General features: G+C 36.0%; 3 pseudogenes; 2 read left to right on the forward strand and 1 right to left on the reverse strand.

The window, feature by feature from the left end:
* The first annotated feature begins 1065 nt into the window (after positions 1 to 1065).
* Positions 1066 to 2016, forward strand: LOC132492068 (olfactory receptor 13C7-like; annotated as a pseudogene).
* Positions 2017 to 8647: 6631 nt separating this feature from the next.
* Positions 8648 to 9540, forward strand: LOC132491610 (olfactory receptor 13D1-like; annotated as a pseudogene).
* A 4216-nt stretch (positions 9541 to 13756) lies between these two features.
* Positions 13757 to 14715, reverse strand: LOC132491985 (olfactory receptor 13C7-like; annotated as a pseudogene).
* Positions 14716 to 23428: the final 8713 nt, after the last annotated feature.

Consider the following 23428-nt stretch of genomic DNA (forward strand, 5'->3'; position numbering starts at 1 on the left):
TATAGACAAGTAGCATCAGCAGCATCTGGAGACATGTTAATAAATTCAGATCTTAGAACTCACTTCAGAACCACTGAATGAGAATCTTTTTCAAAGATTTCCCATGTGACTCATCTGTATACTAAAATTTGGAAACACTCCCCTAGATGGGTGGTTCTCTTCCAAAGTTGCACAATAGAAACATCTGGAGAGCATTATTTTAAAAGATGCCTTATTCCCACTCCTTAGAAAACTTGCATAATTTTGGGAGGGCAATAACCGTGCAAATAAAAAAGGGGGGATGTAAATCAGAAAATGTAGATTTGAATAGTAGTTTGTCCACTTATTGTGTTTTAAAATACTTTTACTTCTATTAACTTTATTTTCCTCAAAGAATTATAGTGATGATGGGCCTCCCTGGTGGCGCAGTGGTTGAGAGTCCGCCTGCCGATGCAGGGGATACGGGTTCGTGCCCCGGTCTGGGAGGATCCCATATGCCGCGGAGCGGCTGGGCCCGTGAGCCATGGCCGCTGAGCCTGCGCATCCGGAGCCTGTGCTCCGCAACGGGAGAGGCCACAACAGTGAGAGGCCCGCGTACGGGAAAAAAAAAAAAAAAAAAGAATTATAGTGATGATAAAATAAGTAATATGTGTGAGCTTATTCATAAATTGTAAAACCCTAAACCAATGTTATTGTTAATGACTGGCATGGTATAAAATCAAATATCTCCAAAATAATGATATTCAAAGTAAGTCTGTGGGTCAACTGAATCAGAAATAACAAATGTTTATTAAAATGCAAATAGTTCTTCCCTGACTCAGAACTTGTGCATCACAATCTCAGGATATAGAATACAGGAGTCTGTATTTTTAATAAACTACCAATGTAATTATTGCATGTCTTCTATCCCTAACTTATGAGCTAGAAGAGGAATTTGAAAAGCTAAACTCAGTTGTAAACCCACTCCAGCTAGTACTGACACACTTGTTGCCCTACCTCCAATTATCTCTTACTTTGTATGATAATACTACATAGACTCCTTAAACCCACATCTCTTCTGGATTACTCCAGGTATGAAAAAGTAAAATGGAAAGGACCAATTGGACAGAGATTGAGTTCATTCTACAGGGACTTTCTGAGCACCCAAGAGCCGAAAAACTCCTTTTTGTGATGTGCTTGGTGAGGTACCTGGTAATCCTCCTGGGGAACAGCACCTTGATCATCCTCACTCTCCTGAATTCCTGCCTTCACACCCCTATGTACTTCTTCCTTGGTATCTTTCCTCCCTTGACATTTGGTACACATCCTCCTTTATCCCCTCATCGCTGATACACTTTCTATCAGAGAAAAAAACCATCTCCTTCACTAGATGTGTTGTTCAGATGTCTGTCTCTTACACTATGGGGTCTACAGAGTGTGTGCTCCTAGCAGTGATGGCATATAACTATTATGTAGGCATCTGCATCCCTTTGAGATACACCATCATCATGAGCAAGGCACTTTGTATTCAGATGGCAGCTCTCTCCTAGGGATTGGGCTTTCTCAACTCATTGACAGAAACAATTCTGGCAATACGGTTGCCCTTCGGTGGAAAAAATGTCATCAATCATTTTGTTTTTGAAATATTGGCTTTTGTCAAGCTGGCTTGCACAGATATTTTCTTGAATGTGATTACTAAAATGTTGAGCGATGTAATATTTTTGTTTGCTCCATTACTGTTGGTATCTCCTACATTTTCATCCTTTCTACTGTACTAAGAATCAGTTCAGCTGGGGGAAGAAAAAAGGCTTTTTCCACCTGCTCAGCCCACATAACAGTGGTGACTGTGTTTTATGGGTCAATCCTCTTAATGTATATAAAGCCAAATTCCAAAGACTCTGCCTTTGACAAACTGATTGCCCTGTTCTATGGAGTAGTCACACTCATGCTCAATCCTATCAAGCTCAATGACTGAGGAATACAGAGGTGCATGGAGCTATGAGAAAATTGGCAGCTAGACTGGTTCTGGAGGAAAGGATGAGGAACTTACATCTTTGAGTTTATGCACAAAATAAGCTCTTATATTGGAGGCAAAGTTTTTAATATAAAAAGAACAAAGGAAATAAAGGTTATATGGAAAATCACAGAATTTAAGAGTTGGTACCACAATGTCCATTGCAGCACTATTTACAATAGCCAGGACATGGAAGCAACCTAAGTGTCCATCGACAGAGGAATGGATAAAGAAGATGTGGCACATATATACAATGGAATATTACTCAGCCATAAAAAGAAACGAAATTTAGTTATTTGTAGTGAGGTGGATGGACCTACAGTGTATCATACAGAGTGAAGTCAGAAAAACAAATACCATATACTAACACATATATATGGAATCTTAAAAAAAAAAAAGGTTCTGAAGAACCTAGGGGCAGGACAGGAATAAAGACGCAGATGTAGAGAATGGACTTGAGGACACAGGGAGGGGGAAGGGGAAGCTGTGACAAAGTGAGAGAGTGGCATGGACATATATACACTACCAAGTGTAAAATAGATAGCTAGTGGGAAGCAACTGCATAGCACAGGGAGATCAGCTGGGTGCTTTGTGACCATCTAGAGGGGTGGGATAGGGAAGGTGGGAGGGAGACACAAGAGGGAGAGGATATGGGGATATATGTATACGTATAGCTGACTCACTTGGTTATACAGCAGAAACTAACACATCATTGTAAAGCAATTATACTCCAATAAAGATGTTTTAAAAAAAGATAAGAGTTGGAAAGAAATTTCAAGGTAATAATCTAACTTTATCTTTTATGAAAATAAATTATAAAAATGTAGGGACAACTAGTCTAAGAAGTGACAGTAAACTTTTAGAAAGAAGAAAAATACGGAAATAAAGTTTTTCCAAAAAAATCCAGTGCTCATGTCTACTTAACAAGTAAAACGTATATTTTTCACTCCCCTTTTTGAGAGAACTATTTGAGTTCACATTTTTTCTATTATTGGTTTGTGTCTTACCCAACAACTTGATCTGGCCCCAACCTAATTTTGCTGGTACATATTTTTCCTTCTTCTATCCGTCCCCATGTATCTCCCACCCCCTTTGCACACACTTTGTTGCATTCACTATGTAGTTATCCAAATATATCATGTTCTTTCACACTTAAGGACAATAGTATATGTCACTTCATCCCCATTATATTTCTGCTATGGTGGTATCTTAGCCACCTAATCAAAGACAATTAAGTGTTATATTTTCTGGAATATCTATTTCAGAATTTGGACCTAGAGCATATTATGCTCAGTGAAATGAGTCAGGCAGAGAAAGAAAAATACTCTATGTTACCACTTCTATGTGGAGTCTCAAAAATAAAACAAATGAATGTATGTACCAAAACAGAACAGACTCACAGATATAGAGAACAAACTAGTGGTCACCAGTGAGGAGAGAGAAGTGGGGAGGAGCAAGATAGGGATATGGGATTAAGAGACACAAACTACTATGTATAAAATAAATAAGTAACAGGATACATTATGCAGAAGAGGGAAATATATCCATTATTATGTATAACTTTAAATGGAGTATAATCTAAAAAATATTGAATCACAATGTTGTACACCTGAAACTAATAAATATTGTAAACCAACTATACTTCAATAAAAAATAAGGAGATAAGGATGTACTTGCATCCTTCACCCATGTGTTATAAGGATTTGCATGTACATGTATTCTGAGAGGTGGGAGTACTTAAGGACAGTGGTTCTACAATTAATCTCTTCTTATGACCTATAACTCCCCTCTAAAATGTATTTTTATTTATTTTTTAAATTTAATTTTATTTTTTTCAGATATACGTATACATGTATTTATTCATTTTCAAATTCTTTTCCCAATTAGGCTGTTACAGAATACTGAACAGAGTTCCCTGTGCTATACAGTAGGTCCTTGTTGATTACTGATTTTAAATATAGCAGTGTATACATGAAGTCCCAAACTCCCTAACTATCCCTCCCCTGTACCCTTCCCCACTGGTAACCATAAGTTCGTTTTCTAAGTCTGTGAGTCAGTTTCTGTTTTGTAAATAAGTTCATTTGTATCTTTTTTTTAGATTCCGCATATAAGCAATATCATATGATATTTCTCTTTCTCTGACTTACTTCACTCACTATGACAATCTCTAGGTCCATCCATGTTGCTGCAAATGTCATTATTTCATTCTTTTTAATGGCTGAGTAATATTCCATTGTATATATGTACCATATTTCTTTATCCATTCTTCTGCCAATGGACATTCAGCTTGCTTCCATGTCTTGGCTATTGTAAACAGCGCTGCAGTGAACATTGGGGTCCATGACATGTTTTTCCAGACCATGTTTTTCTCCAGGTATATGCCCATGAGTGGAACTGCAGGATCATATGGTAGCTCTATTTATAGTTTCTTAAGGAATCTCCATACTGTCCTCCATAGTGGCTGCACCGAATTACAACCCCAGCAACAAGGTAGAAGGGTTCCCTTCTCTCCACACCCTCTCCAGCATTTATTGATTGTGGATTTTTTTTTACATCTTTATTGGAGTATAATTGCTTTACAATGGTGTGTTAGTTTCTGCTTTATAACAAAGTGAATCAGTTATACATATACATACGTTCCCATATCTCTTCCCTCTTTTTTATACCCCAAAGATATATGCTTTTTTTACTCTGAGTCCCAGATTCACCTTCGTAATGCTAGGTGATAAATAAAGGCCCTCAAGTCCCAATTACCCAGTACATGATGATCGAGAAGCAGTTTTATGCTGTAAGGTCACTTTGTCTACTGGAAAGAATATCCATTTTTTGGTATGAAGTTGAGATTTTTACTGACATGCAGGTGTGCTTTAGTATTTCTATAAAAAGGTTCTACAAACAATAGAAAACTTCTAGCATGAAGTCGTAAGATGTTGAAAATATTACATCACAATGTATACGACTGCACCCTCCAGAGGCCCAGCCACAGAGAGGAGGAGGTGGCTATCAAGTTTGGAGGGAAACGGGCTTTGAGGTGGCGTGGCCTGCACTGTGGACAGGCAGAAGCTCAAAGCGCTACCCAGTGAGAGGGCCTGTGGCAAGTTTGTGCTGCAGAAACAGCCACACTGGCCTCCGCTTCCTGTTTTCCCAGCTTCCACTGTTCCCAAACTTATCCCACCTGGGGGCCCACACCCACTAAAAGCTGTAGCTTCCGTCCACGCTGCTCCACTCAGGCCTCACTGAAACCCTTTTCTGAGTGGACCGGCTCGATGACAAGCCTCTGTCTTTGTGAAGAACATATGAACACACACTAGACATGATTTCTGTATGGATTAAGCCTGTCTTTGGCCAGCAGTGACCACAGGGCTAGGGTCCTTCATCCATATCCTCTCTGCTAACAGGTCCAGGTACTAGCTGTGTGACCTTGGGCAATTTAGTTAACTTTTGTATCTCAATATTCTCACCTATACCGTGGGGATTTTAATAGTCTCATTGTGGTGTTCTTGGGAGAAAACATTTTTAAATGCATATAAAGAATCTGGCATAAGGTAAATGCTGTTTTGGTTTCCTTCATCTTCCACTGACTTCATTTTTTTCAAGTTCTTCCACGTTTCTTTCCCCAGTTTTCACTCTTAAAAAAATACTTTTAAATTTTTATCAATCAAAACTGGTCAGTTATCTGGTTTCTTCTTACCCAACCAACATACAAATTTTCATCATACCTGATATGATATTGATGCCAAACTCTACTCACTTTGTAATGAAGAGTGTTATATCACTATAGCAAAGGCCAACGCCATATAAAACAAGGAACTCACAGGTTGACATTTTTTTTTAACGGCTATTTCAATTCATTTAGCTAAAAGTTAAATGAGAGTATGTGAGTGTGGGGGGTTGGGTCACAAATATTATGTCTAAAGTTACCACAGGAATTCATCAACAACAACAACAAAGTAATTAAAAGTTCTCAAAACAATTCCCCAAATATTCATGCACACATAACTATGAAAGTCAAAATTCTTTCCTGTTAGCTAAGGACTCATTGTTCCTCTTCATTTCCTTTTACACAAACCAAAATATGTATTCAAACAAGTAATAAAGTTTTCCAAATAGCACCCCAGTGAGAGGCTCCAGGACAGGGACCATCTGTCTGTTCATGATTAGTGCTAGAAAAACATTTGTAGACCAAACCAAAGAAAACTGAATTGGTGCCATGAGATAAACTGTTACAGAATCGCAACTTTGGTGACACCAGCCTACTTTATGTTCTGGATAAGAGTGCACATCTGCTGCCTATTTTTCCTCATTGGACCAATAAGAAATGACACCAGTAGGCATGTAGGCACTTACACTGAATCACGGACCAGGAATCTATATTCTGGCTAAATAAAACTTTATTCCCAGTAACATAAATTCTTGACCTATATATCCATATTTTTTGGATATTCAAATTACTTCCAGTTTCAAATTACACTTTGGGTCATATTTTTCATTTTTCTCCTTTTTCTCAGTATATCAAAGACAATATCATCTTAGAATTTTTTAAATTCCTATCCTCTATAGACTCTTCATAATAAGAAATATTCTATCACCAGTTCAATATTCAACTCAGTTCACTGAACTGATATCCCCTTGGATTTGTGTTATTAGTACGTTTTCAGCAATTGCCTTAAATGGAAGGTCGACTTGCCTCCTAGGTTGCAACACACAGCAGATTGTTGCACTGGTCTTCTATTTGCAGTCCACTGCACAAAATTTTCTACGGCGTTGATAAATTTCTGAAGGTGTTAACACTGAGGAGCCATAATGTCACAGGACTTTTCTGGAAAACACTGATAGCAAAGGTACTATTTCAAAATTGTTTTAAAAGCTTCTATTCATTAGAGCCAAATAAGATTGTTTACAAAGGGAGTATATTTTGGTTCTGCTAGTACAAAAGTAAGAGGAAAATGAATATTTGAGAATATGGAATATTTCATTTGCCCTTCAAGCCCAGGTGGAAACACTGCCCCATTGTGAAGACCCAGGAAATTCTCTAAAGAATCTTCTCTTGGCTCAGGAAGTCAATTTAAATATTTCTTCCTCTCAGGGACTCATGCAATTTTCTAAGCCATAACTTTAAATCGCTTCAGGGAAAAGATGTTAAAAACTTTTGAAAACTTCAAGAATAATGTCCTAAAGATTTAATTATATTAGATCCATTACTGTATTTCAAATAACCAATCAGAAGTCTTGAGAATGTGTTTTATCCCATTCGCAATCTATTATCATATATTTCTGGAATCCTTAATCCAAACATATTCTGATGGTTTTTGTCCAGACCCTTGTTTATCCTACTATGTCTTACTAATAATATAGCAGAAAGACCTCTTTTTGCCACAATAACTCTTAGTTATTAATAATAATAATAATAATAATAATAAATACACAAATTTCTAGGCATTCTTGTAAGAATTTTATATATATTATTATTTAATTCAAATTTGTTAATTTGTTAACAAATCAAATTTGTTAATTTGTTAATCAATGAATAAAGAGAAAAAGGGTTTTATTGTACAATATTTTCTAATAATTACTGCATTTGGCTCTGAAACTCAGAAACATATGCTATGTGAATATGAGTGGCATTTTGAAATTCACAAAAAATTCAGACGTTTGAAACCATGTAATGAAAACCTATAAGTCATCAAGCTATTCAGTTTTCTTATTGTAACTCTACAACTTAATTTGTAACTCAATCCCACTCCATACTATAAGCATCTCCAAAGAATTTACCTAAATATATAGATATACCCAGATTAACTGACATACAGTCACCACCTATCTAATTTACACAATTAGGAGGTAATGGGGTGTGTGTGTGTGTGTGTGTGTGTGTGTGTGTGTGTGTGTATTCCAGGTGCCCTCAGCCATTTTTTACTTCTGCAGGCAGTGCTCACCTTTCCTTGAACTGCTTCACCCAAATAGTGAATACAATTTGTTCACCACAAAAATCACTAACCTAGGTAAAACGAATTTTGACCAGAAGTCTGAAGATAATGGAGGAAAAAACCCAGCACTGGACAGGAAAGTAGTTAAAACTGGATGTCCAACATCACTGTTTCTGAAGTTCATTGACCTGATTACAAAGAATTGCTTTCTGAACATCTTAATAGGTCCTGTGGTTAAGCTTCCTTCCCAAGAACAGAGCTCTTTTAACCATTTCTTCTTTTCTTCTCTGCAAAACACAAGGGGTCCTCAAAATCCTATGTCCAATATTACTTAAGTGAAGTCCTCAAATAAGTCACATCAGAACAGTGTTTCAAGAAAATGGAAATATTCTTTTACTTTTTTGACAGAGAAATTTTAGTTACTATTTTTTAACCTATCTCATACCAGATATTTATTTTAAAATGCAAATCATTCTTCCCTGCCTCAGACTTTGTGTATCACAATCCCAGGAAATGGAATACAGAAGCCTGCATTTTTAATAAGTTACCAGAGTCACTCAGCTGTTTTATGCACTAGAAGAGGAATCCCATGAGCTGATCTCACTGCTATTAGCACTACTCCAGCTAGTGCTCATATAGTTGTTAGACCTTCTACCTCAATTACCTCTGACTTGATGTAACATAGAACTGCTCATTTAACTCATGTGCTATTTCCTCTTTTGGATCCTTTAAAGAATGAAAAAGAAAAATGGAAAGGACCAATTGGACAACTGAAACTGAGTTCACTCTGAGAGACCTTTCTGAGGACCAAGGAATTGACAAAAATTTCTTTTTGTCATGTCTTTAGTGATGTGTCTGGTAATCCTCCTGGAGAACAGCACCTTAGTCATCTTAACCCTCCAAGAATCCCACCTCCACACACCATGGACACCATGGACTTCTTTTTTTGGTAGCCCCTCCTTGCTGGATATCTGGTACACATCCTCTTTTGTCCCCTCTTCCTATTATTTAAAAAAAAAAAAGTATCTCATTCGTAGCTTGTATTACCTAAATGTCTATCTCTTTATGTAATGGGGTCCACAGAGTGTGTGTTCCTGGCAGTGACGGCATATGGTTTCTATATGGCCATCAGTAAATTTCTAAGATAATTCATCATCATAAACTAGAAACTTTGTGTTTAGATGGAAGCTACCTCCTGGGGATTAAACTTTCTCAAAGGGTTGGCACAAAATGTACTCATATTATGAGTGCTCTTTTGTGGAAGAAATATCATTAATCATTTTTTGTGAAGTACTGACTTTAATAAAGCTGGTCTGCACAAATATTTTCTTGAATGAGAGTATAATACTGTTTGGCAATGTAATATTTTCATTTGCTCCATTACTGCTAATTTGTTTCCTATATTTTCATCATCTATGCTGTACTGAGAATCAATTCAGATGAAGGAAGAAAAAGGCCTCCTCCACCTGCTCAGCCCACATAACAGTGGTGACTGTGTTTTATGAGACAATCCTCTTTATGTACATAAAGCTAAATTCCAAAGACATGACTTTGAAGAAGCTGATTACCCTGTTCTATGGGGTAGTCACCCCCATGATCAATCCTATCATCTACAGCCTGAGGAACAAGGAAGTGCTATGAGAAAAATATTGAGTTAATACTGGCTCTGGAGAAAATGATAAGAAATTGACATCTTTGAGTTCATGCACAAAACAAGCTCACATATTTTAAGGCAAGGATTTTAAATATAAACAGAACAAAAGAAAGTCATACATAGAATCATAGAATTTCAGAGTTAGAAATTTCAACATCACAAGTCTAATTATATCACATTCTGAAAACAACTGTAATCTCATAAAAATGTAGGGTTAAGTAGTCTAAGAAAAATGCAAGTAAACTTATGAGGACAAGACAAAAATATATTTAAAACTAGGTCTTTCCAAGAAAATCCAACACATATATGTTTTCAGTACCCCTTATTTGAAATACCTTTGATATATTTATTTGCTTATTTTTTTTCCCCAGAGAACTCATCTGGCCCCAACCTACATTTTGAACTACATATTTCACCTTCTTGTTTCCTGCCCACATTGCCCCCATTCCTTAGCACATACTGTGCTACATTCACTGTGAAGTTATCCAATTATTTCATGTTCTTTCTCACCTAAGGACAATAACACACACTATTTCCTCTGCATTGGTACATTTCTTCTTCTCCAGTGAAATCTCGGCAATAACAAGAAATAGATCAAGTGTTACATCCTCTGTAATGCCTTCCAATACTCCTTTGAGTTAGTTACTCCCTCCTCTATGCCTCCCTGACCCTTACCTACTGCAGCAATTTTTCTTTTATGCTATAACCACTTGTTAGTTTCTGAAATCTTCCCAATGGCACCCTATTGCTCACTGTTCTCTGTATGAAGTCCAATGCCAAGTTAATTGAAAATAGTGTGAGGTCATTAACTGTTGAATTAATTAATTAAAATGGAAAAAATAGTAAAAAAAACCCATAAGTCCAAGTATCTGAAATACCACACAGGAAAATAAGAGACATGGACTTTATATATTATTTCATCCCCCAAACCACAATTCCAAATACTTTTGTAAAATAGAACCTAATCTTTAAATGTAGGGGAAAACAAGGGAAGATAAAGGACTTAGAATATACTGAAGAGGTCATAAAAATGTTCCCTTTGAGTAACTAGTGAGTTGTAATACATGGTAGTGTTTCTTAAGATCTCAATGACCCTCTGATTTTATATTTCTGCTCAAATTCTGCACTATAAACTCAGGTTTTATTTTTAAGAACAGATTTTACATTAACTACACATATACGCTGCTGCTAAGAATGATGTCAAAATTCCTTGGAGCATAAAGATTTTTTTTTTTTTTTTTTTTTTTCCTTTTTGCGGTATGTGGGCCTCTCACTGTTGTGGCCTCTCCCGTTGCGGAGCACAGGCTCCGGATGCGCAGGCCCAGCGGCCATGGCTCACGGGCCCAGCCGCTCCGCGGCATATGGGATCCTCCCAGACCGGGGCACGAACCCGTATCCCCTGCATCGGCAGGCGGACTCTTAACCACTTGCGCCACCAGGGAGGCCCCATAAAGATTTTTTTATTGTTGTTTTGCCACAAAAGAAATTCAGTTTGCAGCACAAATGGAAAGATTTCCCTGATTCAAAATCAAAATTCAGAATCAAGATTGTAATCCTCCTTCACAGAAATGGAAGCATAACTAATAGACAACCTTTTTTTCACTTTTTAAGAATTCCTCACAGTTCTTCTTGTCCTCCTGAAATATCTCTTGATATTTAACTTATTCCTCAAATGTATCCTAAAAGTAATACAGGAAATAGAGATATACAGTGGGCTCAAGTCTTGGCCGCCATTTATGACCTATGTGATATTTATACAAGCCTAAATTTTCTCATCTACCTTACAAAATTATCTGGAGATAATCCTTATGAGTAGGGAAAATGTCATATCCATAATGAATCCCCAGCCTATACCAAGCACATACACAGTGTTGAAGAAATGAGAGAAGAAATCAACCCCAAATCAACACTATCTATCATTATTAATTAATGAAAACATTTTTTAAAATAGTGTATATATGACACCTAGCACACCACATAGCATATATTATACATTAATTAAATAATACTGCCTCTTCCATCTACTGCCTTCCTCATTTGCTCTCTGGTTTTTGAAAACAAGGAAATTAAGCAAGGATTCCTGGGTGTCTGTATCTGAATGAGACAGCGAGGGACAATCATATTTTGCACTTTCTACCATTATTAATTAATTAAAAGGAACTTTAAAATAGCATATATGTCTCCTTTTTTTTTTTTTACCTAGTATACTTTATGTACACAGTATGCATTATTTAAATATTCCTTCTCATCCCATCACTTATCTTCCTCATTTGTTCTCTCAGTTTTGGACAATAAGGTAGTTAATCATGAATTCCTGGGCGGTTACATTTGAAAAAGGCATGAAAAGGAGGAAGTACTAGCAGGAAGTGATCAAAGAGGATGAGGTGGCTAAAGGAAGTAAACTCTGGAGTTCAGCCTTCATTTTACCTAATGAAGGAGGGAATGGACATGGGAAGACAAGGGGTAAATAGAGACGAAAAAGTCAGATAGAAAAAAGAAAAATAATAAAATGCAATGAGGCTTTCCTATGAGCCAGCTGCTGGTAAAGCCTGGAAGTTTTTCTACACCCGTGGAATGTTGCCATTCATGTTACTTTCTTTTCCTTCTCTGTTGCCTCTATTAGTTAAAGTAAAACTTTAAATGAAAGGATCATGAAAGTTATTTGAGAAAACTTGTTCCATAACCAATCAGGATGGGAATTAAAACCCCAAGGAACTGGGTAGGTCTCAGTAATCTGAAACCTACGGGAAGGAAAACAAGATAAGGGCTAGTGGCTGGCCAAGAAACGTGAAACTGCCCTGGGAATTTATCAGCAAGAGGTATACCACTTAATCCTCCCCAGTGCCAAAGTGATCCTTCTAAAACACCAATCCAAAAGCATCAATCTCTTTCTTATAATGCTTACTGTATTCTATAGTCCACCTTAGTGGTTTTAAAGCTTTTCCTAGCAACTTTTTTTTTCCAAATAAAATATTATGTGGAACCTCAGAGCATATAAAACAGACAAAAGCAGAGCTAGCTAGAGGGTTAGGGATATCAGAGACCTGACTTATTGGAATGTCCTATTCTACCCATAGTCTTTCAGCACAATAAAGACCCAACATACTATGAATGCAAACAAAGGATCCAGCTTAGAAGATAGTGGAGATGGAAAAGCTGTGAATATTCTTTAATATTTCATCCCAAGTTCATGTCAGTCTATATTCCACAAGATTGTGTAACCTCTGGTCATGTTTTTGTTTTTGTTTCCATGTTGTTTAGCTGTTTTGGTATTGCCAATAGGTAGCATAATGCCTGAAACAAAACAGATATTCAGTAGATACTGGTTGATTGAATAATTGAATTAAGGAAGAGATAACTCAGTGAATGAATGGAAAGCTCATATTTACAGGAAATTCATGTAACTGTAAAAATACTTAATCTGTGACACTCTAAACCCATATCACAATGTTCTCAGAGAAGTGGACAACCACATTCTCTAGAAACTGAGTAATTTTTATGTCACTTATCAGTAATCATCATTTTCATTCAAAGATGTCACTGCTCATCTGTTGAAACACAAGATAGACCAAATTCCCCCATCAGATGGGGCATCTGCACTAAGGCTCACATTGCCTCAGATACCTCTGCACAGAAGTATGCTTGCCAGATTGCAGCCAGAAGGATATCAGCCCTAGGAAAAGTAGCATCATTTTTTTCTACTCTTGCTTATAATGTATACATAGCCAAAAGTGGTCATCCCTCTCTAAGGTCAAACACTACCCTGTTATGAATTATTTAATGTTGAGTTTATATAGCACTCTGACACTTAACAAGGCACTTTCTACTTTACCTTCCTAAGAAAGATATGAGACTAGAAAACTGATGCAAATAGAGGATAAGAAGTTAAACTAGTTACAAGGTACTTCTGTTCATATAGATTACAGAACTCATCATTCCAGAGTTAAACTATAATAAATTCTGTGAAGGTGGGTGGTTTGGATGAGAATCCTTTTACACATAGATTTCTTTCCCTTTTTTTCTTTAAGCCAGTCATGAAGAATATAGGCCCCAGATTTCTCTCACATTTAGATGTTGGGAACAGAAAAATAAGTATTTCAAGAATTAATGATACTATCAACCCTTACATTTACTTTGGAACTCCAGGTGAGAACTAGTCCTGCATTCAGAGTAAATGAATTTTTTTTTAAAAAAAAGCAACATTCACATTTCCTCTGAGGAGCATTTCTGACAGAGTATATTCTTCAGAGCTGCCTTCACATCTTTGTTCCACAAACTATAGACAAGGGGGTTGAGCATAGGAGTCACGACACCATAGAAGAGAGAGATGATTTTGTCTGTGACTTGTACTTTGTCTGCACCAGAGAAGTCTTTAGTTTTGAGTTTTGCATAGATGAAGAGGATGGTTCCATAGAATATAATCACCACTGTGAGGTGGGCAGAGCAGGTGGAAAAGGCTTTGTGCCTTCCCTCTGCAGAAGGAATCCTCAGGATGGTGGAGAGAATGAAAACATAGGAAACAAAAATGAAAAGTACTGGAACCAGAAGAAAAATCATATTAGCAACAACCATGCTAATAACATTTATGGAAATATCAGCACAGGCCAATTTTAAGACAGCCAAGATTTCACAAGTAAAATGATTAATGACATTATCACCACAGAAAGGAAGCCACATGGCAAGAGACATATGCAACACAGAATTGACACCCCCTGCAATCCAGGACCCAGCAGCCATAGGCACATACAAATTCTTGCTCATAATGACAGGGTATCTCAGAGGGTTACAGATGGCCACATAGCAGTCAAATGCCATCATGCTTAGAAGGACACACTCTGTGGCTCCCATAGCAAAGGAGAGAAACATTTGCACTCCACACCCAGAGAAAGAAATGTTTTTCTTTGAAGCTAAGAACCTGCTGAGAAATAAGGGAATAGAAGAACTGGTGTAGCAAATATTCAAAAATGATAAGTTACTGAGGAAAAAGTACATGGGGGTGTGCAGGTGAGAGTCACAGACACAATGATGATGACTCCATTTCCCAGCAGGGTCACCAGGTACATAAATAGCACCAGCAAGAAATAAATGGCCTCAAGCTCTGGGTAGCCAGAAAGCCCCAGTAGGACAAATTCTGTAACAGAAGACTGATTGGTCTTTCCCATGTTAATATTTTCTTTCACCAAAAGGAATTCTGCAGCAGCCAGAATACATGTGCATCTGTTACTGCAGTGTTTGTAAGAGTTGTTTGCACCCTTAAGTGGCTTCCCTTATGGGTAATGTGGACCTATAATTGGATACATAGATAGCATAAGAACATGTTACAATCCTCTAAGCTCAGTTAGACTTTTAGAACACATGAAGGAGGCTTTAACTCCAGAAAAATATGCCCTTGTTAGAAAACAGATTCAGAACACATACAACTGGGTTAGAATTGTGTATCTCACTTACATTATGAATTCGAAATTATTGTGAATGCAATGTCACCATAACATTTTGACCAAACAATCCAAAACACAACTAATGTTAACCTTAGCAAAAATAACTGTTCTGCAGTTACTAAAACATAATGGTTAGATGTAAATCCTGATTCAACAGTAATTTAACCTCAGTGGCAGCATTGTTTTGTGGCTAGAAGAACAAACTGAAAAGACACATTTTTAGAGAAAGGATGTTTGGTTATTTCTAATTTGGGGAGAAATATAAACCTCTGATATCCTAAGAATATTAATCAAAGGCATTAGTAATATAAAAGGAAATATAGTTAGATAAAATTACTCTTCTTAGTCTTTTCCAGTACAAATTGAGACATGTAGGTAACTCTACTGTCCTGCCTGATAATGAATGACACATTGATCTCAGAAAACTCTAGTGCACATGTCTCAATCTACAGTCAAAACAAAAATAAATGTATAAACTAAGAAATTTAAGTGACAGGGGATTTACTCTTTTACCTCCAGGTATGAGAAAATACATATTATCTTCTCCCTGCATAGAAATCAGCTGCTTCTGCTCTAACAGCTGCTCTGCTGCTCTTCCTCTCAAGCATATTCAGAAAACCCATAAAAGAGAGGGGTGAGTCATTCAAAAATATTCTTAAGCATTAGCAATACATTACAATTATCTGTATCCCCACTTACTGGAATATAGAGTATTTCTATATTAAAATGCCAGAAACTGAAGTAGCCTTACTTTTTAATGAGATTGCAGGTCTCATAAATTCCATCCCAGTAAATTCAGTAAGATAACTATAAGAAGAACTATCTGCTTCTCACTTTTCATTAATATCAAGTAGCTGTCATTGCTACACTGTAAAATAAAAAAAAAAAAAAAAGAAATTAACCACTAGCAAAATAGAACTGACTTCCAGTAAAATGAAAGTTGCGGGGCCTCCCTGGTGGCGCAGTGGTTGAGAGTCCGCCTGCCGATGCAGGGGATACGGGTTCGTGCCCCGGTCTGGGAGGATCCCATATGCCGCGGAGCGGCTGGGCCCGTGAGCCATGGCCGCTGGGCCTGCGCATCCGGAGCCTGTGCTCCGCAACGGGAGAGGCCACAACAGTGAGAGGCCCACATAACGCAAAAAGGAAAAAAAAAAAAGAAAGTTGTGGCTTTTTACAGTCATTTCACTAATAGAGGATCCCTTAAAGGATTAGCCAGTGGAGCACCAACTTAAAGTCATTGCTGCTTTAAGGATATTTCTAATCCCAAAAGCAATTTAAAGTTCACAATGTAGTTTGGATAGAATTTAGAAAATTTCTAGTACTTTTGGGATGAAGTCCCTTAGAAGTAATTAAAACAAAGTTGTTAATACAATTTAATTAAGGTGGAACTCACAAAACAAATAAATCTTCTGACCTTACACCTCTGGGAAGACCAAATTTAGAACTGCTCTCCAGGTAAAATAGTCAAGACATAGAAATTAGAATTAACTGTATCTGATGGAAAGATGTAGCAGTAATCTGTGACACTTAGGTCAAAATGATACTTGTTCTTAATAAAGTATCTGCTAATCACCTTTATTTTTATTTTATTTTATTTTATTTTTTTGCAGTACGCGGGCCTCTCACTTGTGGCCTCTCCCGTTGCGGAGCACAGGCTCCAGACGCGCAGGCTCAGAGGCCATGGCTCACAGGCCCAGCCGCTCCGTGGCATGTGGGATCTTCCCAGACCAGGGCACGAACCGAAAAATATTGTAAAATTATTGTTCTTTGTTTTTAACCTTATGGAACAAGTTTCACTTTGCCTTGTCTTATGTTTATGTAATTAGCTACCTGAAAGCAAGAACCTTGCTTTTTCATCTCTGTACATGCTCACAATTTTGACATCAAAATTTAGTGAAAGAGCAAAATAAATATCCTTGATGAGATAAGGAAGTATATTCATGGCATAAAGCAGAAATAAGCAGTTACCAAGCAAAGAATCATATGGTAATACTGGGTATTAGACATTTAACAGTTGAAATAAGAAACTCAATAAATGAGATACATAGCAGAATGAAAACTATAACTATATGAGGCATTAAAATAAGCCTCAAATACTTTCAAGTAATTTAAATCATTCATAGAATGTTCTTTGACCCTACAGATTTAAGCTAGAAAAATTTTTAAAAAGAAAATATAACTAGAAATATCCAAAATGTTAGGAACTTACACATGGACTCCTAATAACGTATAGTACGAGGAAGAAATCACAACAAAAAATAAAGCTGTTTTGAATCAAATTGTAATGAAGATACTACTAAAAACTTATGGAATCCAGCTAAAGCCAGTGATCAGAAGAAAATTTATAGCCCCAAATATATTTATTAGAAAATAATCTTAGATTCTATCTCCAAGTTTAAAAAAAGAACAGAAAATCATACCAACATGTTCCATACTACCCCATCTATTCTGCTATTGAGGTTATCAATGGAATTTTTTATTTACATTACTGTATTTTTCAGTTCCAAAATCTCCTTTTGGTTCTTATTTATATTTCCCATCTCTTTTCCAAGACTTTCTATTTCTCTGCTTAGGCCTTCTATTTTTTTCATTTGTTTCAAATGTATGCATAATTGCTCACTGAAGTATTTTATAATGCTGCTTTAAATTGCTTGTAAAATAATTCCAACAGATGTTCATCTTGTCACTGCATCTGGAGATTGTCTTTTATTATTTACATTGAGATACCTGATTCTTTGTTTGAAGAGTGATATTCATTTTTATCCTGGATATTTTATGTACTGTGAGAATCTGGATCTTACTCAAATCTTCTGTTTTAGCAGCCATCTTCTAAAACCATGCCCTTTAGGGAAGGGTCACTACCTCATTCATACCAGATGGGGTGGAAGTATAGGTTCACCGCATGGCCTTCATGACACAATGGGGATAGGAAAATCCATTGCCAATGGAATGTAGGGAAAGCCCTGACTTCCCACTAGTACTCTTCTGAAATCCTGTCTGGAGGGGAAGGGCACCTGCTACAGCTGGAAGAGGGTGGAAGTCTAGGCTTCCTACTTGATATTAGCTGAAGAAGAGGGTGAAGAGCTACAGTATTTTTCTCTGGTGTTTGCCTGCAATATGGCAAGCATTGCCAAAATGTTTTCTATCCTGCTAAGCTACTCTCCTCTCGATCCTTTGGCTACAGAGAGTAAGATTTCCTTGGTGCTTTTTTTTGTTTGTTCCCATTGGTGTTTCCAAGTTGTAGGCGTATCTAGAATTCAGTCTGAGATATATAGAAGGCAAAAAGGAAATCCAGGAAACCCACTGCCGTTTGGTTGCTTGGGTCCCAAAGGCACTAGCTGGTCTTTTTTCTCTCTACCTTTCGCAGTCTTCTTAGGCTTTTTTATATATAATATCCAGAGTTTTAGCTGTATTTAACAGAATAGGGAGAAGCGTCTGTTCCAACTTGTTTGGAACCAGAAGTCCTATATCTATTTAAAAAGTGAATTCATTATTATAATCTTCCCTAAAAAATATTTAGCTCAAATAACTCCACCATGAATTATTTCAATCTTTTAAGAAAGATTGAAATTGAAATTTCTTTCTTTTAAGAAAGAAATAAATTCAGTTTTACACAATCTATTCACAGATAGAAAATGCAGGAAAGTTTCCCAATTCATTTTATGAGGCTAGCATAAACTTCATACCAAAAACTAACAGGATTATGTTTAAAAGGAAAATTAAGAGCCTAGCTCTCATGAACACAGTTGGAAAAAGTCCTCAAAAAACAATTAGTACATTGAATGAAGTGTTATATAAAAGGAACAATAGCTTACAATTAAGTGGAGTTAATTCTAGAAATGTAAGACTGGTTTAACATTCAAAAATCAAACAGTAAAATTATAGTAATACTATTAAAAAGAAATATCACGTAATAACATTCATGGAGGCAGAAAAATATTGTAAAATTATTGTTCTTTGTTTTTAACCTTATGGAACAAGTTTCACTTTGCCTTGTCTTATGTTTATGTAATTAGCTACCTGAAAGCAAGAACCTTGCTTTTTCATCTCTGTACATGCTCACAATTTTGACATCAAAATTTAGTGAAAGATCTTTCACATAATCAGATCTCAAATAGGAATAAAAGAAATATAACAAATGTTCATAATGTTATTAAAGTACTGTTGTCCATTACTTTTTCCAAATTATTCACACTAACTTCTTGCCTCATGGTTTATCTTTTTTGTTGTTGTGGTGGTGGTTTTTTGGGTTTTTTGTTCTTGTTTCTTTCATGGTTTATCTTTTACAAATGATCTTGGGTCTCCATGTTAAAGTCACATCCCTCTTACTAATATATATACTCTAGAGGTGCTGGTATGATATAAATGTGAATGGAATTAAAATAAGAGCTATCACAACACAGTCAGAGAGCCAACCAACAGGGTAAGTGGAGTTAGAGGAAGCAGTCGGGAAGCAATGGCAGTAACGTGTTGCCCATTCTCTTGAGGCTGGGCATATACACCTTCAGCTATTACAGCCTTATATCTCCCTACTCCACCAAGGAAAAATGAACCATATTGCACTGGATTTTCCATTCTACAAAAATCCTAACATTTAATGCTGGGAATGGGCTTTTACTCATTAGGAATAGGGAATAAAGAGGAATCATTGATTCTAGCCTAGTCTTTCACCATTGTCATTATTGTCAAAAGTAGAAAATTACTGTTTCACTCTCCATTTATTTTTTGTTCCCTATTTTCCATTTACAGATATTTTGAAATCAGTTAAAATTGCCTGAAAAAATAACACAGAACAATTCAAAATATACAATTATTTTTTAAAGTAGGTTAGAAAGTTAGAAATGCACTATGCTCTTGAGTTTATTATATATAGTATATGCATATGACTATATTAAAATATTAATAGTTACTATAACTGAAATGGTGGATGAATTTAATTTCTTCATTCGAATTTTTCCAAATTTCCCAGATCTTTTCCAATAAGTATGTATTATTTATTTAATCAGGAAATTTTTATTTTTATCTTTTTTTATATCGGAGCATATATGATTTACAATGTTGTGTTAGTTTCAGGTGTACAGTAAAGTGATTTAGTTATACATATACATATATCTAATCTTTTCCAGATTCTTTTCCCATATAGGTTATTACAGAGTATTCAGTAGAGTCCCCTGTGCTATACAGTAGGTCCTTGTTGATTATCTATTTTATATATAGTAGTGTATATATGTTAATTTAATACATTTTTAATTTATTAAAAAATAATCATTTAATAAGTTAGATTTAATTAGATCTTTGAGGCAATATCCCTAAAGCTTTAAGAACTACTATTACTCTCCACATAATAGTTTAGAGATACTATTTAAATCCCTTCTGAAATTATAGAGTCCCTTAGAAGAAAACAAAGAAGGATTTAAATTGCTATCAGAGCCACTGATGGGTCCTAAGGAAATTTTTAAGGCTCAGAGATTGGGGAATATCTGTAAGATTTACTATTGATACGAACTCAAGACAGAACATCCAGGTAAGAATGACAGCCTTACCAAACAGCTCAAAAAAAGAAGAGAGCTAAGATGTCAACTAGCTTGAGGAAGTGCAACCACAATGAATTTATTATGAATTTATTACCAAGAAGTTGGTAAAATACTGGAATAGAATAAGGAATGATATATAGTGATGAGTGTGCTTGTGTCTAACACTACATCCTTTTTTAGAAACTGAAGCCCCAACAGGACATGCTACCTATTGGGTGTGGAGAAGGTAAGAATCCTACACAAAAAATTAAATAGGAAGTACTGGGGCAGAGTTGTAAAGATTTGTTTCAGAAAAAGAAAGAGAAATGGAAATAATAAGTTCTCAATAATTTACTTTTTATATATTTTTAAACTTTTTACTTTGAACTGATTTTAAACTTTCAGAAAATTTACCAAATTAGTTCAAAGAGTTCCCTTACATCTCTCAACTAACCTCCAATGTCAATATCTTACACAACCATAGTACAAGTATCAAGAATAAGATATTAAGGTTGGTACATTATATTAACTGTGGACTTTATTCAGATTTCACCAATTTTCCACTAGTGTCTTTTTCTGTTCTAGGATCCTTTTCAAGGTCCCACACTCTATATAATTGTTATTTGTCCTTTGTCTCTTCCAGTTTGTGACAGTTCCTCAGTCTTTTTTCTTTTATCAATTTGAAAAGCTCTAAATAAAAAAATTAAAAAGGAAATATAGACAAAAAGAATTATTAAATTAAGGAAATATCTTGAATATCTATAAACATCATTTTAAATTATCATTTCTTCTTACTATGAAAAAAGGGGAAAAAAATGTGAACCTGAAAGTCCAGATTAAATTAACACAGGTTGCGCAATTACTCTGTATCAAGGACTATCACATGTCACACATACTTGCTTCACAACAATTCTACAAAATAGGTGCTATTAGGCTAATATTACAGATGGCACATCACATTCAGACAGTTTGTGTCTTGCACAAGATTTGTACAGTTAAGAAACCACAGAGTGGAGATTAAACTCTAAGCTCTCTGACTCCTAGCCAACTGCTGTTTGCATTAAGACATGGTACTTTTTCATAAAAATCTTATCAGCATTTCGGCAAAGGGATAAAAGGATTAGGGCACAGTAGGCTTCCAGAGCACAGTCTTGGAGATGGTGAGAGCATTCAGGATAAGCAAGGTGAATCAATTCCAGGAGTGAGCCTGTTGTTCAGATAGATGTTCCCACTAGATAAGAGTTAAAGGCTGTTGCTGTGTTTCCAACAACAAAAAAATTGCACTTGGTTTCCACACAGAAATGTTAGTGAAAAACCCAGAATAATTATCAATACCACGTAGAAAAAGGAGAAAAGGCCTTTCTTTTTTACCTTTGCCTTTGCTCACTCCATTTTATTCACTAATGTTTCCTTTGGGGGCTCACAGGAGCTTATTTATTCACACAAGCACTGGGGATCTCCTGTGATGGATGTTTCATATTGTGAAGAACAAAGTCGTTTTACCAACAAAAGGGGAAACCTGATAACTCTGAAATTAGAATTCAATACTTAGTGCTGGAAACTTACTCCTGAGGAAGCCTTCCAGGATGGCTGAGGTAGAGCGCGATATAAGAGGCTCCTGGGGCAAAATAGGAAACACCGGCTGAATTTATACGATTTACAGACAAACTTCCTTTGGCAAATACAAGTAGACGATAGATGCACATGATCTGTGAGTCTCGATGTTTTCTTTCCTTGCATAGGTGGTGCCCAATGGTGAAAAATAATCTAAGAACAGGGTCTTTCGGGAGATGGATAAAGCTCAGGGAGCCAAGAAATTGAAACTACATTTTATGGAGAAAAAGAAAGAAGCAAAAGTAACAGAGGCCCCCAACTGCTTCCCCAAGGTCTTGCCTTTCTACCAGGTATCTCCTCTTTCTCTTTACTATATGATGCTATTGTTGCTTTTTTAATGAATCCTATCTGTACCGCTAACCTTGATCACATTCTAAATGGTGGGCTCTATAATCTTTTTTTGCAAGAATTGGGCTGTGTCAGTACATCTTCTCAGAGTGGATATATTTGTGAGATTGGTTGAAACTGGAACATTAAATGGCCTGGATTAGTCTATGAAAAAAAGCAACAGAAAATCTCAAGTCAATTCCAATCCATTGACTGTTATTTTTCCTTCTTGGGTTTTAGAGACAGCTGGAGCCAACAAATGCCTGGACCTTCTGGCCTCTTTGGCTTCTCCTAATCATTAGAAAGAACACAGAGATGCTAACCTTTGGCCCAGGGCAGTTCCCTATTAAGAAAATTTGTTTTTCTTATTTTTACAATTAAAATATATAGGTTTAGCATAGAAAAATTGGAAAATATGAAAAAAATTAAGAAAAGTTAAATGCTTCAAACCCAATCTGACAAAGAAAACCACAGTTAATATTTTTGTTTCTTCCAGCTACACATATACAAAATTGTGATTATTTACATTGCCAAGTAACTTGCTTTTATCATATAATAATATATCATGAGCATTTTTCCTTAGTCTTAACTCCTCTGCAAGAATACAATTTTCAGTGGTACAACATATGAAGGTATGTTTTCTCACATATCATAACATGCTCCACCACTACATACCAGATTTTCAGCATCCTAAAGAAAAAAAAATTACAACTGTCTATCGATTATTTCAGAAAAATAATATTAAGTAATAATAATGATGACAATAACACTAATCCTTAACTGACTTTTAGGGAAACACCTCCAGAGTTTCATCATTTAAAATCAAGTTGGCCCATGTCTAAATTACTAAGAGTTTTATCAAGAATGTTAAATTCTAGCAAATGATTTTTTTATATCTAACTAGATGATCATATAGGGGTTTCTGCTATTATTTGTTTGGTATATTATGTTGATAGATATCTAAATAATATTCGGAATGTCTT

This window comes from Mesoplodon densirostris, chromosome 6, assembly GCF_025265405.1.
Source record: "Mesoplodon densirostris isolate mMesDen1 chromosome 6, mMesDen1 primary haplotype, whole genome shotgun sequence".
Taxonomy (NCBI): Eukaryota; Metazoa; Chordata; class Mammalia; order Artiodactyla; family Ziphiidae; genus Mesoplodon; species Mesoplodon densirostris.